We start from the raw sequence: 21,454 nt of genomic DNA, 5'->3' as shown, positions 1-21,454 counted from the left end.
ACAGATGTGAGCCACCAGTACCTGGCACAAATAGGATTTTAAAAAGATGCCAAGTTTTAACCTTAGACAAGACCATGAGGTCTGAAGGGCTGAGACCTTATCACGACTTCTGCTTGGTAGTTCAAGTTCCTGTCTGCCATTGCTCTGTGAAGGACTCTATGTGTTTCTGAGTTAGCCCACGGCAATCTTTTTATTCTGTATTTTATTTCATTTTTAAAAGGTTTCAGTGACATTATTTTCCAAATATGTTTATGGAACAGCCACCATTGTCAATGGCTGGAAGTGGAACATTTCCCAGGGTGTTATTTTTAATAAGTCATTACTAACCATTATGATGCAGCATGGAACTCGTAATGGCTCTTGAAGGAAGGTGGAATCTTTCCTAATTAGGTTTTTATTATCTGTAAGTAATTGTACAGGACTGGGAATGTGGGTTAGTGGTCGAGTGCTCACCTAGCATGCACAAATCTCTGGATTTGATTCCTCAGTTTCATATACATAGAAAAGCCAGAAGTGGAACTGTGGCTCAAGTGGTAGAGTGCCTCAAGCAAAAGAAGCTCAGAGACAGTGCCAAGGCCAAGTTCAAGACCCAGGACTGGCAAAAACACAGGAAGGGGTAAATGATCTGAATAGAAATTTCAAAAAATAAGAAATGCGGGAGTTCCGGGAAGATGGCAGAGGAGAAGCTGGAATCTGAACAAGCACTCACATAGAAAGCAGTTTTAGAGTTCCAGTGAACAGTCCTAAGCCAGAGAATCACACCAAGTGTGCCATCACAGAACAGAGAGTTAGACAAGAGAGGGGAAGCCAAGGCAAAAAGACACATCTGAGCGCCTGCCAGCAGCTGCCGTTGCGGCGGCGACCACCGCCGTGGGGTCATACCTGAGACACAGAGAGTCCGGGATGAAGGAGCCAGATGCAGGGGACTAGCGGATTCTACTCAACCCCAACAAGAACTGACAAGGAAAAGACATCTTCATCCTGCAGTTTGCAGACCAGAGACGACCCAGGATCCAAGACTCGGCGTGAGTACAAGCCCGACGTCCTCACTCCTTCTCAGGGAGCAGAGAGGGGAAGGCCACCCCTCCCCCCCCCCAGCACCGGTGATCTCCATCTTGGATACCGACAAAGCTCGGAGGAGCTGCTAGCTCCAGCTCAGGCCTTGGAATAAAACGAGTCATTTAGCAGGTCACAAGAACTTACTGGCAAAGTGACCTGCCAGACTCAGCTCCATCCAGGGAAAAGTCACCCAGCTCAGGCGCCAGCCATTGGAGTGGCTTTCCCCACTGGGTAACCAGAGCCAGAAGCTGCCCCTCCCTCTAGCAGCCACCACAATCAATTGAAAAACAGAAACCCTGAGAATGGCTCCAGGCTGGGCGCTGTGAGTTTTATCACAAAATAGCCCCAGGGATAAGCTACTGTTTGTTGAAAGGCCTCAACTCTACCCAGAACCTAGCCTCATCACTGCATCCCCCTCTTTTGTGATTCTCAAAGCTGATCAACCTCCCAGAAAACTAACCTGGGAAGGGGATCTCAAAATCTTGGGTAAAGCAGAGCATTTTTCTGCCTCTTCCAACAAACCGACTTAAGAAACAAATCAAGCCACAGGACCTCAAGCTGACCAGAGACTCCAACAAGAGTCTGGCTACAGACAAAAGGGAGATACAGGATTCTTCCCACACACACACACAAAAAAAAAAAATCAAAGGACTTTTTTTTTCTTCTTCTTCTTTTCTTTTTTTCGTTTGTTTTTTGTTTTTTTGTTACCTTATATATATATATATATATATATATATATATATATATATATATATATATATATATAATTTTTTTCTCTTCTAAAACTTTTATTAATCTTTAATTTTTGCCTCTTCTGAAAAAATAATTGTTTTCCACTAGCTTTTTTTTTTCTCCTCTTATAATTTTTATTTTAGGAATATGTGAATGAGCGTTTTCCTTTCTCTTCTTCTCTTCTTTCTCTTTTTCTTTCTTTCTTAATCAACTTTTTTTTTTGTCTAGCGCTACTGAACTTCTGATCTTTTCTTCTCCATTTCCCATCCTTAAAGTTTTTCACATCTCCTCTATGTCCCTCCCTTTCTGTCAACATATTCACATTCCTCTCTAAAGAGATGGTCTTTTAATCTATATAATAACATTAATTTTTACGTTTCTATTTTTTTTCTGGTCTCTTTTCATTCCCCTTTCCATCTCTTCCTTTTCTCTCTCTCTCTACTTGCATCCTACCCAACCCATTTCCTGCATTATGATTAGGACATAGTTAACTCTCCTTGTGCCTCCCCACACCAATCTATTCCTATTTTTTACCCACATCTCTCCCTAATCCTAATAATTTCGGGTTTTCCAAATTCTTTTCTGCACTTCGAAGTCCTTTAACATATAGTTGTTCAATGTTGAATAGATGTATCTGTTGAACTAGATGCTATCTGTAGACTATTGACTGTACAAATGCAAACTTTGGTTGAGGGTTGCCTTAAGATAGTGTTCTAGCACAAAACTGGTGCTATCTTCATCTCAAATAGGCACAGTAAGCCGGAAAAACACAAGAAAAATGGCAAATTCGGGTATCTCAATTCCCAGTCCTGATAATCAGGGATTAGAACAGATAAAGAATAATCCAGAGGAGAGTTCCCAAATAGCTCTACAAACACTACTAGCAAACATGATAAATGAGATGTTTGACAATGTACAAAGGACTCTATGACTGTGATAGGGAGAGAGAGGAGGCATCGCAGAAGTTTATACAGGAATAACATAAGCGTGAGGAAGCTACTCAAAAACTGATACAGGATTTGTGTGAACAACTTGAGAATACTCAAAGAGAAAGGGAGGAATGGCGTGAGCTGGCAAAGAACACTCAAAGAGAACTGCAGGAATCCCAAGAAGGGGAAGAAAGAGAACTGCAGGAATCCCACAGACGGGAGGAAGCTAATCAAAGAGTAATTCAGGAATTGAGAGACCAGGTAGAGAATACACAAAGATCACTAAAGGCATTCATGGAATCCATTAAAAAAGAGCTGAAGGAAGTCAGGGAGACCACAAAGGGAATGCTGAATGGAACCCAACAGAAGGAATGGGAGTCCAAAGAAACCATAACCAATCAACTAAGTGATCTGAGAACAAACACAGAACACCAAATTAAGGAAGTAAAGAAATTCATACAAGACCTAAAACAGAGCTTCAACAAAGAACTTGAAGCCATCAAAGCTGACCAATTAGAAGGAAAAGAGATAAAAAAGAAAGTAGAGAGTCTTGACAGCAGGTTAGACCATGCAGAAGATCGAATCTCAGGGATTGAAGACAGCCTAGATATTATAGAGAAAGTACATGCAACCATCCAAGACAAGTCCAAGAAATATGATAGGTCTATCCAACACCTGGAAGACACCATCAGAAGGCCCAATCTAAGGATAATGGGTGTAGAGGAGCACCTAGAAACATAAGTTAATGGTCTAGGAAATTTGTTCAACAGGATCCTAGCAGAGAACTTCCCAAACATACAAAAAGATAGGCCTATTCAGATAAAAGAAGCTTTTAGAACCCCAAATAGACCAGACCAGAATAGGACAACCCACCGTCACATTATAATCCACACAGGATCAACTCAGACCAAGGAAATGATCCTTAAAGCTGTCAAGGAGAAAAGGTTAATCACCTATAAAGGGACACCAATTAGAATTACCTCAGATTTCTCAGCAGAGACAATCAAAGCAAGAAGAGCCTGGAATGACGTATGTCATGCCCTAAAAGCAAACAACTATCAACCAAGAATACTGTACCCAGCTAAACTCTCCTTCATAACTGAAGGCCAAATAAAAACCTTCCATAGCAAAGAGAAATTGAAACAATACATCTCCACCAAACAAGCCCTACAAAAGATTCCTTAAGATGTCCTACACATAGAAAACCAACAAGACCGCAACAAAGGCCCAGAAACTGCACCCAAACTGAGAATCCAAGAACCTTAGGAAGAACCCAGTTTTCACAGCCCCCAAGAAGGTGGATAACATGGCAGGAACTCCCAAATACCTCTCAGTCCTATCTCTTAACGTTAACGGACTGAACTCTCCAATTAAGCGACATAGACTGTCTAGATGGATTTTAAAAAAGACCCTTCTATCTGCTGCCTGCAGGAGTCACATCTTGCCTGTAAAAACAAACACATTTTCAATGTTAAAGGCTGGAACAAATTCTACCAAGCAAACGGCCCTCATAAACAGGCGGGAGTTGCAATCCTAATATCAGATAAAATAGACTTCAAATTAAAAATCGTGAGAAGAGATAAAGAAGGTCGCTACATACTAATTAAAGGATTTCTCCTTCAGGAGGATATTACAATTCTAAATATCTATTCGCCAAACAATGGAGCACCCAAATTTATCAAAGAAACACTACTTTCGCTCAAATCCCATATAGATCCAAAGACATTAATTGTTGGGGATTTTAACACACCACTCTACCCACTAGATAGATCAACTCGGCAAAAACTCAACAGAGAAACCGCAGATCTAAACAGCTGCATAGGTCAACTAGATTTAAAAGACATTTACCGAACATTTCACCCAGCAGCATCAGAATACACATTCTTCTAAGCAGCACATGGAACGTCTTCTAAAATAGACCACATTTTAGGCCACAAAGCAAACTTGTCTAAATTCAGAAACATTGAAGTTATACCTTGCATTCTCTCTGACCACAAGGGAATAAAATTAGAACTCAACACCAAAAGCCACCAAAGAAAGTCTGGTATCACATTGAGGCTGAACAACACACTGCTGAATCACGAGTGGGTCATGGAAGAGATTAGAAAGGAAATTCAAATGTTCATGCTATTCAACAAAAATGAACACACAAATTACCAGCTCATCTGGGACACAGCAAAAGCAGTACTCAGAGGCAAGTTTATAGCTCTGAGCTCCTACATCAACCAATTGGAGAGATCTGAAACTAACAATTTAATGACACATCTGAACCTCCTTGATAAAGAGCAGCAAGATAAACCCCAATCCAGTAGATGGAAAGAAATAATCAAAATTAAATCAGAATTAAATGAATTAGTATCCAAAAAAAACTATAGAAAGAATCAACAAAACAAAGAGTTTGTTCTTCGAAAAACTTAACAAAATTGACAGACCCTTAGCAAACCTTATCAGAAAAAGAGAGAACACACCCAATTTAATAAACTCAGAGATGAGAATGGAAACATCACCATGGAAACAACCAAGATTCAGAACATTATAAGGGAATACTTCTCAAAACTTTATGCTAATAAGTTTGAGAACTTGACAGAAATGGACCTTTTCCTAGCAAATATTGACATGCCAAAACTAAATCAATATGAGTTAAACCACCTTAACAGGCCCATATCAAGCATTGAAATAGAAACTGCAATAAGAGACCTACCAGCTAAGAAAAGTCAAGGAGCAGATGGTTTTACAGCGGAATTTTACAAGGCCTTCAAAGCAGAGCTCACACCAATACTTCTCCAACTCTTCAATGAAATTGAAAGAGAAAGCTCACTACCGAACACATTCTATGAAGCCATCATAAACCTCATCCCAAAACCAGGCAGGGACTCCTCAAAGAAAGAGTACTATAGACCCATTTCTTTGATGAACATTGATGCAAAACTTCTCAACAAAATTTTCGCCAATCGACTTCAACAATTTATCCACATATCATACACCATGATCAAACAGGATTCTTTTCAGGGATGCAAAGCTGGTTCAATGTATGCAAATCAATTAATATTATTCATCACATCAACAGGAGCAACAATAAGAACCACATAGTAATCTCAGTAGATGCAGAAAAAGCATTCGAGAAGATCCAACACCCCTTTATGATGAAGGTTTTGGAAAAATTAGGAATCCATGGAACATTCCTCAATACAATAAAGGCTGTATATGACAAACCTACAGCCAGCATTATATTCAATGGTGAAAAACTAAAGCCATTTCCTCTTAACTCAGGAACAAGACAAGGATGCCCACTCTCTCCACTTCTCTTCAATCTAGTATTAGAATGCCTAGCTACAGCAATAAGATAAGATGCAGACATAAAGGGGATCCAAATAGGGAAAGAAAAAATAAAACTCTCCCTCTTTACAGGTGACATGATCTTGTATTTAAAGAATCCCATAGACTCCACTCCCAAATTACTCAAGGTGATTCAAAACTTTGGCAATGTAGCAGGTTTTAAAATTAACCCCCAAAAATCAATGGCTTTTCTGTATGCCAACAATGAGAAAAGTGTGGCTGAAATTAGGAAAGCAACTCCATTTGTAATAGTCCCACAAAAAATAAAATAACTAGGAATTAACTTACCTAAAGAATTTAAGGACCTCTACGATGAAAACTTTAAAATCTTGAAAAAGGAAATCAACACAGAACTTAAAAAATGGCAAAACCTCCCATGCTCCTGGATTGGCAAGATTAACATCGTGAAAATGGCAATACTTCCCAAGGCTATCTACAAATTCAACCCGATACCTATCAAAATTCCACCCTCATTCTTCAAGGAAATAGAAGAGGCAATCCAAAAATTCATATGGAACAATAAAAGACCCCGAATAGCAAAAACGCTCCTCAATGGAAAGAACACTGCTGGAGGAATATCAATACCAAATTTCAAACTCTACTATAAAGCCGTAGTAATCAAAACAGCTTGGTACTGGCATAAGAAAAGACCTCAGGACCAATGGAATAGAATTGAAAACCCAGAAATGAACCTACAGACCTATAGCCATCTTATCTTCGATAAGGAAACTAAAACAATAGAATGGAAGAAAGACAGCCTCTTCAGTAAATGGTGCTGGCAAAACTGGTTAACTACATGTAGAAAACTAAAACTAGATCCTTATATATCACCCTGCACCAGAATCAACTCCAAATGGATCAAAGACTTGAACTCAAAGCAGACACTCTGAAAACATTACAGGATGGAATAGGAGAAATCTAGGTCTCTTAGCTCAGGACCAAATTTTCTGAATAGAGACCCGGAAACACAACAAATCAAAGAAAGGTTGGACAAATGGGATTGCATAATGTTGCAGAGCTTCTGCAGGGCAAATGACATAGCTAGCAAGATCAATAGAATGCCCACCGATTGGGAGAAGATCTTTACTAGCCATACAACAGACAAGAGTCTCAAATCTAAAATATATTTGAACTCAAAAAATTAAACCACCCAACAACAAATCCTCAAAGAAAAAACTGCCCAATAAATCAGTGGGCGAAAGACTTAAAGAGAATCTTCTCTGAAGAAGAAATATGGCCAATAGACACATGAAGAAATGTTCAACATCCCTAGCCATAAAAGAAATGCAAATCAAAACAACATTGAGATATCACCTCACTCCAGTTAGAACAGCAAAAATCAAGAACTCTAACAACAACAGATGCTAGAGGGGATGTGGACAGAAAGGAACCTTACTTCATTGTTGGTGGGAATGTAAACTTGTTCAACCACTTTGGAAAGCTGTATGGAGGTTCCTCAAAAGACTTCACATAGATCTCCCCTATGATCCAGCAATCCCACTTTTGGGCATTTACCCAAATGTTTACAAACAAGACCACACTGAAGCTACCAGCACAACTATGTTTATTGCAGCATTATTTACCATAGCTAAGATATGGAACCAACCCAGATGCCCCTCAGTAGATGAATGGATCAAGAAAATGTGGTATATATACACAATGGAATTCTATGCCTCCATCAGAAAGAATGACATTTCCCCATTTGTTAGGAAATGGAAAGGTTTGGAAAAAATTATATTAAGTGAAGTAAGCCAGGCCCAAAGAAGCATAGGTCCCATGGTTTCCCTTATTTGCAATGTCTAGTATAGGTATGAGTCAAGAGGAAAAGGTCAGATAATGTGATTTTCGGAAAATGAACCCTTAAATATGTATTTTAATGTTTTCGTTTCTTTCATGCATGTGTTTCTAACGCATTTATAAGATTATTTCTTTGTTGCTTTGTATGTCCCTCCCCCACAGTGTAACCCCCGCTTTCACTATATTTGATGTCAGTATAACATGTGGAGGAGATGGGGACAAACAAGTGGTTTAAGGTTTCAGGTGGACCTGTTGCAACAATGAGAAGTACAAAATGTCATGTCAAAACCAGCTTTACAATGTCGGTGTGGGGGCAGGAGTGGGGTATGATTGGGTGGAGGGGAGGGGGGAGGCTGGGAAGGGAGGTGAAGGTAAACAAAGGAGGAGGCTGCAATGCTTGGTAAGAAATGTATGCATTATCCTGCCCATGTAATTGTAACCCCTCTGTACAGTATGTTCTCAAATAAAATAAAATAAAATAAAATAAAACGAAAAAAAAAAAGAAATGCAAATACCCAAAAATATATGAAAAAAATGTCCAGTGTCTTTAGCCATGTTGGAAAACTTTTTAAAAAAATCAAAACGATAGAAAGATAACATATGCTGGCTAGGATGTAGAGAGACAGATTGTAAATTGATACAAGCATTATGGTAAACAATTTGAAGGTCTCTAAATAAATACATGAGCTCACGTACAATTATACTATGTCTATTTCAAGATTATTTATACCAGCTTGGCTATAGAATCAGTCTAAATGTCTATCAATGGAGAAATTGGTAATGACCTTTCTCTTTCACACACATATATACATGCACACACACACACACAAAGGAGAATTTTCCAGGCATAACAGTGATTGGAAAGCTATCATTTGGAGCACAATGGAGGCAAGGATTAAGTAAAGTTATCGAGACAAATGGCCCAAGTTCGCTCAGATATGTAGAGAAAAATGACGACCATGGACTAGTGCTGACCAGAGGTTGGGGAGGAGGAATGAAAAGGGGAAAGGTGAGGTTTGTTTGATCAGTGTGTCATGTCCTGTGTATGATTACTACTTGCTTATAAAAAGTATCAATATTAAGATTGTCATCTTCCATGACCAGAAGAGAACCGTTTTCTCCTGCCTACATGACTCCACTGCAGCCTAGGCCCCTGCCCCTGGCCCTAGGTGGTCTTCCCATTCGCCCTACTATGTCCCTCCCAAAATCATCCTTGTAAACACAACCCACAGCATACTATTCTCTGTGTGTATGTGAGTGTGTGTGGGTGCAAGCACAGGCCAATATGTGGACTTGAACTCCCTGTTCAGTGTGAATGCTCTACTCCTTAAGCCACAGCTCCACTTCCAAGTTTTCTGGAATCATGCAATTTTCTACCCAGAATAGATTTGAATAATGACCTGTCAGCAGCCAGCCCTAGAATACTTTATCTGCATGCATGTTCTATTTACTATAGCACCATTCACAATAATATAGGGAATCATTCAAGTGTCCATCACTGGACGAATAAAAAGACAGTACATACATATTGTAGTACATTATTCAGCCTAAAAAAATAAAAATAAAACTGCCTGGTACAGGTGGCTCCTGCCTGTCATCCTATCTACACAGGAGATAGGAGGATTGAAGTCAAAGCCAGCCCAGGCAGGATATCCATGAGAGTCTTACTTCAAATATCCATCAGAAAACCAGGAATGGAGCTGTGCCTCAAAGTGGTAAAGTGATAGTCTGGAGCTAAATGCTCAGGGACCACTTACTGTCCCTAATTCAAGCACCAAAAAGGAACCAGAAAAAAGAAACCAACACTCAGACACTATGGATGGATCTGGAGGATGTAGGGAGCCGAGGCGAGACTCCGCCCACTCCCTTGCAGTTTTGAGGATTACCACTCCAGACGGTGCTTGGCGGGACGCCTGGGCTGTGCGCATGCGCGAGCAAGGTAGTGTCCCCAGCCAATCCCATGACACCTGGTGACGGTAAAAGGCAGGCGACCAACAATAGAAAAGACCCGTGTTCGAATTCCCTATATAAGCGGCTGTATTTGGGGTGCACGCTCTCTCGCGCCCAAGCTCTCCTACAACTAAAAGGCTCTCCAATAAAGCGTGATCTGAGAAGACTCCTGGAGTGGTGGTCGTTTTTCCTCGCTGGTCGAGTAGGCGGTCACTACAGGAGGACACTCAGTTTCATGAAGTAATACAGCCAGAGGAACACCAATATCGCACACACCCTTTCATATTTAAAGAAATGTGGCTTTAGAGTAGATAGGAGAACCACAGGACATTGTTGAAGCAGCCTCCTTTGGTGAAGTGGAGAGCCTCTGCTACCAAGAGGCTCCTGTGACTTCTCTGATCCTGTTCTCTCCACTGAGCCCAGGCTTCCTTGCTGCAGCCACACTGGCATTTGCACTTTAGGATCTGGGGGCCACTGCTATTCCAACTGCCTGGAATGCGTTTCCCGACACCCAGCTGCTCACTCCCCTATTCTTCCCCAAAACCCCCTTGCCAAACAGGTCTACTCTGATACTTAAAAATACAACCTTGTGCACATGTGTACACAACACACATCTGCAAACACACAAAAACACAGAGTATTTCCAACACTCATCCTGATTCTTTCTGCCTTAATCTTCCTTTTCATATATACTATGTAGTACTTTTATAAGTTTGGGTATTCTCACTCTCCATGCTTGAGTGTAAACCCACAGAGATAATTTTATGCTGTTCTCAGCATTCTGTCAGTCTTCAGCATGATGTCACTCATCCTGTAGGCACTCAGTAAATGTCCATTGAATGAAAGCCTACCCATTCCCTCACACATTTATTCAACAAGTATACTGCCATACATGGTCAAAGCTCTTTCCTACTGTTTTACCATGACTCCTCTACACAACCCCTGTCACCCTTGCCTCGTGGTCTCCCCACCTGTGTTCCCAAGCCCTTTGCCTAAAGCTTTGTGACCCTCAATTTTACATATGGAGATGGTGTGCACACACCAAATAACCTGTTCCTCCTCTGGGAAGCCTTTCCATACCATCTGAACTCCTTACTGGAGTTCTTCCAAGTCTCTCTGTAAGCCATGAACCCGTCCTAGCTAATGGTGTGTGTGACATTGTGGCTAACCTGTGGAACCCTCATCCTCAGGCCAACTTTTCGTCTTCTCTCCAAGTACTGAGCCAAATGCACTCCAGCTGTTCCACAAAGGTTTAGGAGTGTTCGAGGATGCCCATGCATCATACTGTCAATTGAAAAGTCAAAGGAATACCTGAGTTTTGGAGAGTGAGCTCATCTGGCCCCAAAAGACTGGCATGAAATCATAAAATGACTTGCCTCCTGGTTGGCACAAGGCCCTGCCCACAGCCCCAAGGGTACACAATGCCCCTCTCCCTCATCTCCATAATGCAACCCAACACTGAAATCCCACCCAGTGCAGCAGTGACGAGGCACCCTATCTACTGCCCTGGGACTACTAGAAACTAGCTTCAAGCCAAACCCACTGCCGGGAACTGAAACCTAGTCCCTCATTTCAGGACCGCTAAGACAACGAAAAAGAACTTAGAAACCATGGAAATTCACAGTACGTCCCTCCCCATCCACCCATTTCACTGACCAATGATCCTTGCGGAATTCAGAAGTCCCTAGTTTCCCCCTCTCAGCTCTCCTTCAGCATCCGGGTCAACCCTGTCTATCAGCAAGGTGCCCATTTCTTGTATATTTTTGGCTCTCAGTGCTTCTGTAACAAAAATCCTATCTTATTCTCTGGGAAGAGCTCTGTTCCCTAATTACCCCAGAGATATACCACTGTTTCACTGGGAGCCTCAGCCTTCTCCTGCTGCAAATCTCATCAGTCTGCCTTGCACGCTCAGTCTCATGACTCCGGTGAACATACAACAGAGGTCCAATGTGTCCAACACCTCCCCATCACACACCTGTCTTCCAAAGGCAGAATCACCCTCAGTACTTCCATCGTGTAGAAATCTAAAGTGCTGCTGAATGAATATCACAGTGTTGGAGGTTCATATCCAATCTTACTGAATTTCTGCTCATGTCCACATGTACTCATCTCCATCCACATGCTCCTATATTTTCATGCTTTCTTAGGTCTCTTGCTCATTCAAAGGTTTCTCCACCTCTAGTTGATAGGAAGGAAAAGTATTGTATTTCCTACATTTTTTGGTTCAAAAATGGGCTCTGGAGACTTATAGTGTGGTAATATTTGAAACTCAGCTTCCTCCACACTATGTGCCCTAGGACAATAATCAGGCCCTACTCTTCTTCCATGAGACCTAGAGGCTTCCCCTGGGAACTGACAAGGAAAAGGAAGCACCATGCCCAAGCCTGGTGCTCTGGGGAAGGTGGTGTCAACTGGAAGCATCTTTGGGGACTCAAAGGGTCTCTCCTAAGAATCTGACAAATCCCAGTGTTGAAACCCTTGTATTATGGAAATGTAATTCTCTATCTTTTCATTTTCCACATGCAGCCCAACCCAATACCCTTTCCTTCCCCAAACATTTTTAAGTTGTCCCTCATACAAGTACACAATTTCCTTTTGTCATAACAGAGAAACCAACCTGTGCTGTACCAGATTCACAAAGTCTAGGTGCTAAAGGCTCACCTGTATAATCCTAACTACTGCACACGCTGACACTGAGAAGACAGTAGATAAAGCCAGCCTGAGCAGACTCCATGTCCAACTCTGTAGAAAATCAGGCCTAGAAGAGTGACTCCACTGGTAGAACATCAGCCAGAAAAACACCCACACTCAAGAGAGAGAAAGGGAAAGAGGGGACCTGAGGGGGAGAAAGAAAATGGACAGAGAGAAAAACAGAGGGACATGCATACATACCTAAAGACAGAGAGACAAAGAGACAAATTCAGGAGAAAGGATTGAGTGAGAAGGAATGGGATAGGGAGAAAATGATTAGAGGGAGGAGAAGAGGAGAAGAAGAATGGTGGTGTAAAAAAGGAGAGATTAGAGACAGTAAAGGGGAGGATGGCCCAAGGAAAGGCCACAGAGGAAAAAGGAGACTGAAAAACAGAGTTCAAGCCAGCACACTCCGAAATGCATACACACAAAAACAAAAAGAGAATAAAAAAGCATTGAGAAATCATGGAAATTAATATTACTTTCCTCCCCAAATGCCCTATTCACTGAACACTGTTCCATGAGGAGTTCACCATTCCTTACTTTCCTCCTCAGCTCTCTTTGAGTATCAGTATCAACCCTGTCTTAAACCAGTTATGCATCATTTGTCTATTTGGAACCTTATTGCTTCTCTCACCAGAAACCTATCTCATACTTTGAGAATAGCATTGCTCCCCAAATACCCCTGAGCATTACCACTGATCCACCAGGAGCCCCAGCCCTCCTCTTGCCTCTAATCTCATCAGTCTACTCTTCAGGTTCAGCCTTCTGACCCAGTGTACACATAGAAAACGTCAGGTTTGCCCAACTCCTCCCCATCACACACTTCTCACCCAAAGGCAGCATCAATCCTCAGCACGGCCTTTGTGTGCAATTCTACTGCCCTGGGTGAACCAATACAAATAATCTAGTGTGAAGGGTCATATATAATCTTACTGAATTTTTGTTCTTGTGGGAAGGCAGTCATCCCAGGAAGGGTCCATCCACGGGTGTGGTCCATATACAACCAATGTCCGTCCAGGCTATGTCCTTCCACAGATCTCAGTTTATATCCATGATTCCTGAGGTTTCCTGTTCCTTTACCACCTCTAGCTGAAAGGAAGGGAATATATTTTAATTCATACACTTTGTGGTTCCAAAAATGGCCTCTTGATGTTCAGAATGTTCAAATATTTAAAACTTGGCTCCGATAGCATTCTTTATTCCACACGAAGAAAAATTGGGCTCTGCTATTCTTCCATTTACTGGAAGAATATTTACTGGGAAATGGAAGCACCATGCCCATGCTGGGTGCTCTGGGAAAGGGGGCCTCTCTGGGGACTCATACAGTCTCTACTAATATTCTGACACCTCTCAGTGCACCTTTAAAGTGCACATGTCATCCTTCCCTGTCCATTTACACCAACCCATTACACCCTTGCTTCCACAACCAATTGTAAGGTGACTCTTACACAGCTGTCCCTCATATAAATACACAAATCCCCTTTCAAAACAGAGAAAGCAACCTTTGCCTCACCAGATTAACAAAGCCAATTGCCTTCCCTGATGCTGTAGGCTCATTTCTGTAATCCTACCTATCTGCCAAGTTGACACCTTGAAGATTGCATTTACAGCAAGTCTGGGAAGACTCCATCTTCAAGTAACTAGAGAAATGCGAGCCTGGAAGTGTAACTCAAGCAGGAGAGAACCAGACATATCCATGAAAACTGAGAGAGAGAGAGAAAAGAGAAAGACAGAGAGGGAGAAAGGGAAAGAAGAAATAAGAGAGAAGTGTAGAGAGAGAGGAGTAGTGAGGGAGGTGGGGAGAGAGAGACAGGTTCAAGAGCGGGAAGAGAGGGAAAGGGAATGGTAGAGGGAAGTAGAACAGCAAGAAGAGGAACAGGAGAATTAGAATAGCAGTAGTTATGGGAGGAGTGAAAACAATGAAGAGAAATGGTGGGGAGGAGCAGGGAGAATGTGAGAAAAGTGGAGAGAGAACAGAGATGGCAAAGGATACAGAGCATAAGAAAAAAAAGCACTGAGGTGTAGCAGCACACACAAACACATACACACAACAAACAAAAGGAAACAATAAAAGAATAACGATTGAGAAATCTTACAAATCAACAGTTAATACCTTCCCAATCACTTTCTTCACTGAAGAATGGCACATGTGGAATTCAGGATTCCTCAGTTCCCTTCTTAACTTGCCTCCTGTCTTCTCCTTTACATTTAGTGTCCACTCTGTCATTTACTTTGTACCCATCTTTTCCCTCTTGTAGCTCATATTGGGACTCTTACCAGAATCCCATTTTGTTCTTTCAGGGGAGATCTGCTCCCGAATAGCTCTGAACTGGACCACTGATCCCACCTCCTGCAGAAAATCTCATCAGTCTGCTCTGCAGGCTTAGCCTCCTGATATCAGTGCACACATAGCAAAAGCCAGGTGTTGGGGCTGGGAAGGTGGTTCAGTGGTAGAGTGCTTGCCTTGCATGCATAAGTCCCTGGGTTCGATTTCTCAGCATTGCATAAGCAGGGAAAAAAGGTGGAAGTGGAGCTGTGGCTGAAGTGGTAAAGTGCTAGCCTTGAGCTGAAGAGCTGAGGGACAGTGCCCAGGCCCAGAGTTCAGGCCCCATGACAGGACCCCCTTCCCTCAAGAAAAAAAAAATGTCAGGTGTGCCCAATTTCTCCCCATCACACACTTGTCTCCCAAGAGCAGACAGCATCATCCTGCACCACTCCCTCTCTGTGGAAATCTCATGGCCCTGGCTAAACCAACACAAATAACCCAGTGGAAGAGGTCATATTCAATCTTACCGAATTTTCACTCCTGTCCAGATGCAGTCATCCCAGCAGGGTCCATCCACAGGCACCACTGTATCTTTATGCTTTCTTAGGTCTCGTGCTCATTCACAGGTTTCTCTGATAGGGAGAAAATGTATTTAATCCATACATTTTCTTTCATTAAATAATGAGCTCTGGATGTTCAGAATGTTCTCAGATTTGAAACTCTGCTCCCCTGGCAATCTGATTTACTAACCAGAAAACTTGGGCTCTGCTCTTCTTCCATGAGGCCTAAAGTCTTCACCTGGGGACTGCTAGGGGAAAGGAAGCACCCTGCCCAAAGCCTGGTGTTTGGGGGAAGTTGTGTCAGTAGGGGGACTCCCTGTGGATGAACAGATTCTCTACAATACCTCTCACTCCTTTCTGTGCTGACATACTGGCACTGTGCACAGGTTCTTTCCATCCTGTCCATTCTGCACAACCACCCACCACATGTTTCCCTCCTCAAACAGTTCCAAGATGTCTCTCACACATCTGTCCCTCAGATAAGTACACAAATCCCTGTGCTACACCAGATTAACAAGGTCAGAAACATTGCTGATGGTGGTGGATCATGCTTGTAATCATAGTTCTTCCAAAAGGTGACACCAGAAGATCAGAATTTAAACCAGCCAGGGCACACTCCATCTTCAATTAAGTAGAAAAATGCTGGCTTAGAGGTGTGACTTAAGTGATAGAGCAAGAGCTATGAACATGCCAACTCAAAGAGAAAGATCTAGAGAGGCAGGAGAGAAAAAGACAGATTTGTGAGTACAGTGGATGGGAGAGAGAATAGAAGAGGAAGAGAAGAGGAGAGAGAAGAGGGAAAGGGGAAGAAGAGACGGAGAGGAATGGCTTGGAGGGAAGTGAGCTGGAAAGGGGAAGAGAGACAGGAAATAGGGAGAAAGAAGAGACAGAAAAGGAGACAAAGAGAAAATCACTCAGTTCAAGTGCCAGTACCAGCACACACTCACAAACACATGCACACAACCACAAAATAACCCAAAGAAAATAAAATCAAACGAGAGACACAACATGGAAATCAACAGTAATTCCCTGTCCACCCGTCTTCACTACAGATGGTTCCATGTATAATTCAAGAAACCTTAGCTTCCTCCTCTCAGCTCTCCTTCAGCATCAGTGTCAACCCTGTCTATCAGCAAGGTGCCTATTATTGGCCCAATTTTGGCCCTCATTGCTTCACTCACCAGATTCCCCTCTCATTCTTTCAGCTGAGTTCTGTTCCCCAAGTGCCCCTGAGCCAGCCCACCTCCTGCTGCAAATCTCATAAGTTTGTCCTGCAGCTTCAATCTCCTGGACCCAGTGCACATATAGCAAAGGCCAGGTGTGCCCAAGTGCTCCCCACGGCTCATCACCTAAAAGCAGCACCAGCCCTCAGCATTGCCTCTGTGTGGATTTCTAATATCCTAGCTGAACCAACACACATAACCCAGTGGTGGAGGATGATATCCTATCTTAACAAATTATTTTTCATGTGGGAACACAGTCTACCCAGGCAGGGTCCATCTTCAGGTAAAGCCCATCCAGGCCCTGACCATCGGAACTACTTATAAGCAGAAGGACACAAGCAACTACTATTATCCACACTTTCTCAGGTCTCTTGCTCCTTCAGAGATCACTCTCACTCTGGTGAATGGAAAGAAAAAATGCTTTAATTCATATACTTTGTAATACCAGAAATTGACTCTGGATGTTAAAAATGTTCTAATATTTGAAACTCAGCTTCCTTCCCTCCATGGTTCCCATAGGAAAAAAATCAGGCCCTCCTATTCTACCATGAGACCTATATTCTTCCCTTGGGAACTTACAGGGAAAACACCATGGCCAAAGTCTATGCTCTGGGGAAGCAGGTTCAGCTGGGGCCTCTTTGGGGAGTCTCACAAGGTCTCTACTAAGAACCGGACACCTCTCAGTGTTGACACCCTTGCACTGTGGAAATGTAATTCTCTGCCTATTGTCATCCTACACACTAGCCCACCATAGCCTTCCTTTCTAAACACTTGTGAGTTGTACCTTACACAGCTATCCCTCACATAAGCATACCAATCCCTTTTGAAACAACAGACTAACCAACCCGTGCTCTACCAGATTCACAACGTCCAAAGAACTGCTAGCTCCTGGAGGCTCATGTGTGTAATCCAAACTATTCTACTAGTTGACATTGGGAAGTCTGCAGACAAAACCAGCCTGTGTAGACTCTACTTATTGCAACCAGAAAAATTCAGGACTAGAGGTGTGACTACAGAGGTAGATCACCAGCCAGAAACATGTAAACTGAAAGAAAAATGAGAGTGAGAGACTGAGACAGACAGAGAGAGAGAAAGAGAGAGAGAGAGAGAGACAGACAGACAGACAGACACACAGACAGACAGACAGACAGACAGACAAACAGACAGACAGACAGAATCGGCGGAAAGAGACAGAGACAGATTCAGGAGGAAGAAAAGGGTGAGATGGAATGGGAAAGGGAGAAGAGGGGAAACATCAGAAATGAAGGAGAAGAGGAAAATATGAGGGAGTAGGAATGAAGAGAAATGGTAGAGGGGGGAGAGCAAAGAAAGTCCAGGAGGAAAAGGAGACTCGGAGAGAAAACCAGACAAGTATAGAGTACAAGCCATTATACCACCACACGCTCACAAATGGATCCAATAATAAAGAAAAAAGAAAGACAATAAAGAAAAATCATGGAGACATCATGGAAATTCACAGTTCTTCCCTCCACACCCACCCTCTTCAATGAACTCTGGTCCATGTGGAGTTCAGGACTGTTAGCTTCCTCCTCTCACCTCTCCTTCAGCATCAGTTTCAACCCTGTCCATCACCAAGATGCCTGTCCTATGACCACTTTGGCCCTCACTGCTTTTCTCACCAGAAACTCATTATTTGAGAAGAGCTCTGTTCCCTAAATACCCCTGAGGTGCACCACTGATCCCACAGGAGCCCCAGCCCACTTCCTGCTGCAAATCTCATCATTATGCAGTGCAGGCTCAGCCCTCTGAGCCCAGCCCCCCCCATAGCAAAGGCCAGCTGTGCCCAACTCTCCCCATCCCACACTTGTTACTCAAGGGCAGCATCCGCCCTCAGCACTGCCTCTGTGGGAATCTAATGACCTTGCTGAATCAAAACAAATTTCACAGTGGAGAAGGCTCACATCCAATCTCACTGGATTTCTGTGGAAATGCAGTCAGCCCAGGCAGGGTCCAGCCACAGGCACCACTATATAGCCATGCTTTCTCGGGTCTCCTGTTCCTTCACATAATTCACCACCTGTAGCTGAAAGCAAGGGAATATATTTTAACTGGTACACTTTGTGATTCCAAAAACGGACTCTTGCTGGTTCTCCCTGCAGAAAATTAGGGTTTACTTTTCCATGAGTCCTACAGTTTTTCCCAGGAAACTGCCAGGGGAAAGGAAGCATCATGCCCAAAGCCTGGTGCTCTCGGGAAGGGGGTGTCAGCTGGGGGCTTCCCAGGAAACTACCAGAATCTCTAGAAAGATATGACAACACTGAGCGCTGACCCTTTGTGCAGTACACATGTTCCTCCCTCCCTGTCGATTTGCACACCAGGCCACCACCCCCTTCCTTCAACACCATTTGTAAGGTGTCCCTCACACAGCTGTCCCTTACAGAACTACACAAAACCCTTTCAAATAACAGAGAAGGCAACCTGTGCTACACCAGACTAACAAAGTCTAATGTGTTGCCTGATGCTGGAGGCTCTTGCCTGTAATCCTAGCTATCCCACAAGTTTACCTGCAACATTATACAGACAGCACTTTGGGAAATTCCTTCCTCAATTAACTAGAGAAATGAAAGCCTGGAGGTATGACTCAAGTGGGAGGGAACTAGTTATGACCATGTAAACTGAAAGAGATGAAGAGAGAGATAGGAGAGACAGAGAAAAAGACATTGTGAGAGACTGATTCAAGAGCAGGGAGAGAGGAAGACAGAATGGAACAGGAAGATTCATGAGGAGGGAATAGGAAGAGAAGAAGAGGGAGAAGAATGAAAGGGGAAGAATAGGAGGAATGTAAGAGGGAGAAAGAAAAATAAGGAAGGTAGTTGGGATGGGGTGGAGAGGTGAGAAGGTGAGGATGAGAAGAGAGTGCAAAGGAGACAGAAAGAGAGAAAAGCAGAGTTCAAGCTCCAGTACCAGTACACATGCAAAACACGTACACACAACAAGCCAACATGAGATAAAAGAAAAAGCATGAAGAAATCAAGGAAAGTCAGAGAACTTCCCTCCCCACCCGCCCTCTTCACTAAATACTGGTCCATGTGGAGTTCAGGATTCCTCAGCTCTTTCCTGACCATCCTGAGTTGTCATACAGCATCAGTGTCAGTCCTTTCTTTCAATAAGGTGCCCATCCTTTACCCTCTTTTGGCCTTCCTTGTTTCTCTCACCACAATCCCATCTCATTCTTTGAGGGGAAATTTGCTTCCCAAATGGCCCTGAGTTTGATCTGATTCACCCAGAGGTCCAGGCCACTTCCTTCCACTGTCTACTCTGAAGGCTCAGCTTCTTGACCCAGAGCACAAATAGCAAAGGCCATGTGGACCCAACTCCTCCCCATCACTCCCTTGTCACCCCCCGAAGCTGAACCAACACATATGACCCAGTGGTGGAGGGTCACATCCAATGATACCAAGTCTCTGCTCATATTCAGAAACAGTCAGCCCAGTCAGGGTCCATCCACAGACAAAGTCCACCAAGCATCCATCCACAGGCACCACTGTATCTCCATACTTTCTCAGGAATTGTGCTCCTTCTCACGTTTCTCCACCTCTACCTTCAAAGAAGGGATATTATTCTACTTCATATCCTTGGCCAGTCTAAACAGTGGCGCTGGTTGGTCAGACTGTTCTCTTATTTGAAACTCAGCTAACCCAACCTTCTGCTTCCCCTTAGAGAAAATGGGGGCTCATGGGAGGAGTTGCAATTCAAAACAACCTGTCTAGGTAATAGGGTCTCTTTGATAGTGAGCAAATAAACAACTCTGAAAAAAGAGATTCTTGGATGATGGTTTTATGTTGGGATTATGATGAGATTTAGAGAGAAATCACACAGGCAGGAGAGTGCATTGAAATGGAGGAAAGTAGGGGAGAAAACATTGAAAGTGCACTGGGTGAATGGCGACAGGTATCTCTCCATTCCCAGTGAAGATTTGCCTTTATGCTCCAACCTTGCCAGGGTAACTAGTGTGCTCAGGTGTTGTACCCAGTCACCTAGAGACTGCGGAAGGAGAAGCAGAGTCCAGGATGTGTCCTGCCCCTCATATGCATGGATTCCTATACCAACAAGCTCAAAGGCCTCACCTTGAACCGAACTAAAGAACTCAATAAACTGGCAAGTAGGGACACAAGCAACCTACCTGGAAGGTGAGATGACCCGCTGCAGAGTTTGGGACAAAAACACCTTAGTGTTGAGGGCACAAATGGGAAAGGTTGTTCAATGAAGTGACAATACTCTTAAGTAAGGGATCAATGTGGATATGCCCAGCTCAGAAGGTACAGGCAGCTTGAGGCCCCTTTCAGCTTACCTTTCAGCATTGGAAAGCCTTGGTGATGTCAGCTGTCCTTTCTCCAGAAGAAATCCCTGCTGGTGAATCACACAACCTGGCCATGCTGGCCTGAGACGTCCGCAGGGTGAACTTCCTGCACGACTCCTTCCCCACTTGCAGCTCTTCAATTGCACACCTCTCTGCTTTTCCACACACCAGATAGTCACCCCGAAGGTCTGAGTCTGGTGGGTGGTTTTCAATTTTGCTGTTTCAGAGTTCTGTACCCATTTCTCTGGGCCAGCTTTACTCTCAATCTGTGGACATTACTTTGGGGCATTCATGACTTACAGCTCTTCAATTCCACACCTCGCTGCTTTGGCACACCCCAGTTAGAGTTACCCCAAAGGTCTGAGTCTGGTGGGTGGTTTTCAATTCTGTTGTTTCAGATTCCTGTCCCCCTTTCTCTCGGACAGCTTTACTCTCAATTTGTGGACATTACTCTGGAGCCTTCACACAGCAGCAGATTCTTCAAAAAATAGTGACTATCCTGTTAGCCACCCTCCTCCAGCCCGTCTAATGTTCCACCTGGGGCCTATGGCCTCCCCCTGAGGCTGCGCAGTGGGAAGAGCATTTCC

At 43.3% G+C, this 21,454-nt stretch overlaps 1 long non-coding RNA gene across 1 annotated transcript; it reads right to left on the bottom strand.

Annotated features, from left to right (window-relative positions):
• Positions 1 to 13,545: 13,545 nt before the first annotated feature.
• Positions 13,546 to 21,193, bottom strand: LOC138821686 (uncharacterized). The gene is made up of 3 exons (XR_011370190.1): positions 20,859 to 21,193; positions 15,291 to 15,395; positions 13,546 to 13,586 (listed from the first exon to the last, which is right to left on the bottom strand). It is a non-coding gene; the product is annotated as an uncharacterized lncRNA (long non-coding RNA).
• Between the last annotated feature and the right edge of the window lie 261 nt (positions 21,194 to 21,454).

Source organism: Dipodomys merriami, unplaced genomic scaffold (assembly GCF_024711535.1).
Source record: "Dipodomys merriami isolate MVZ:Mamm:240054 unplaced genomic scaffold, mDipMer1.0.p SCAF_93, whole genome shotgun sequence".
NCBI lineage: Eukaryota > Metazoa > Chordata > Mammalia > Rodentia > Heteromyidae > Dipodomys > Dipodomys merriami.
This window is presented reverse-complemented; position numbering and strand designations above follow the sequence as displayed.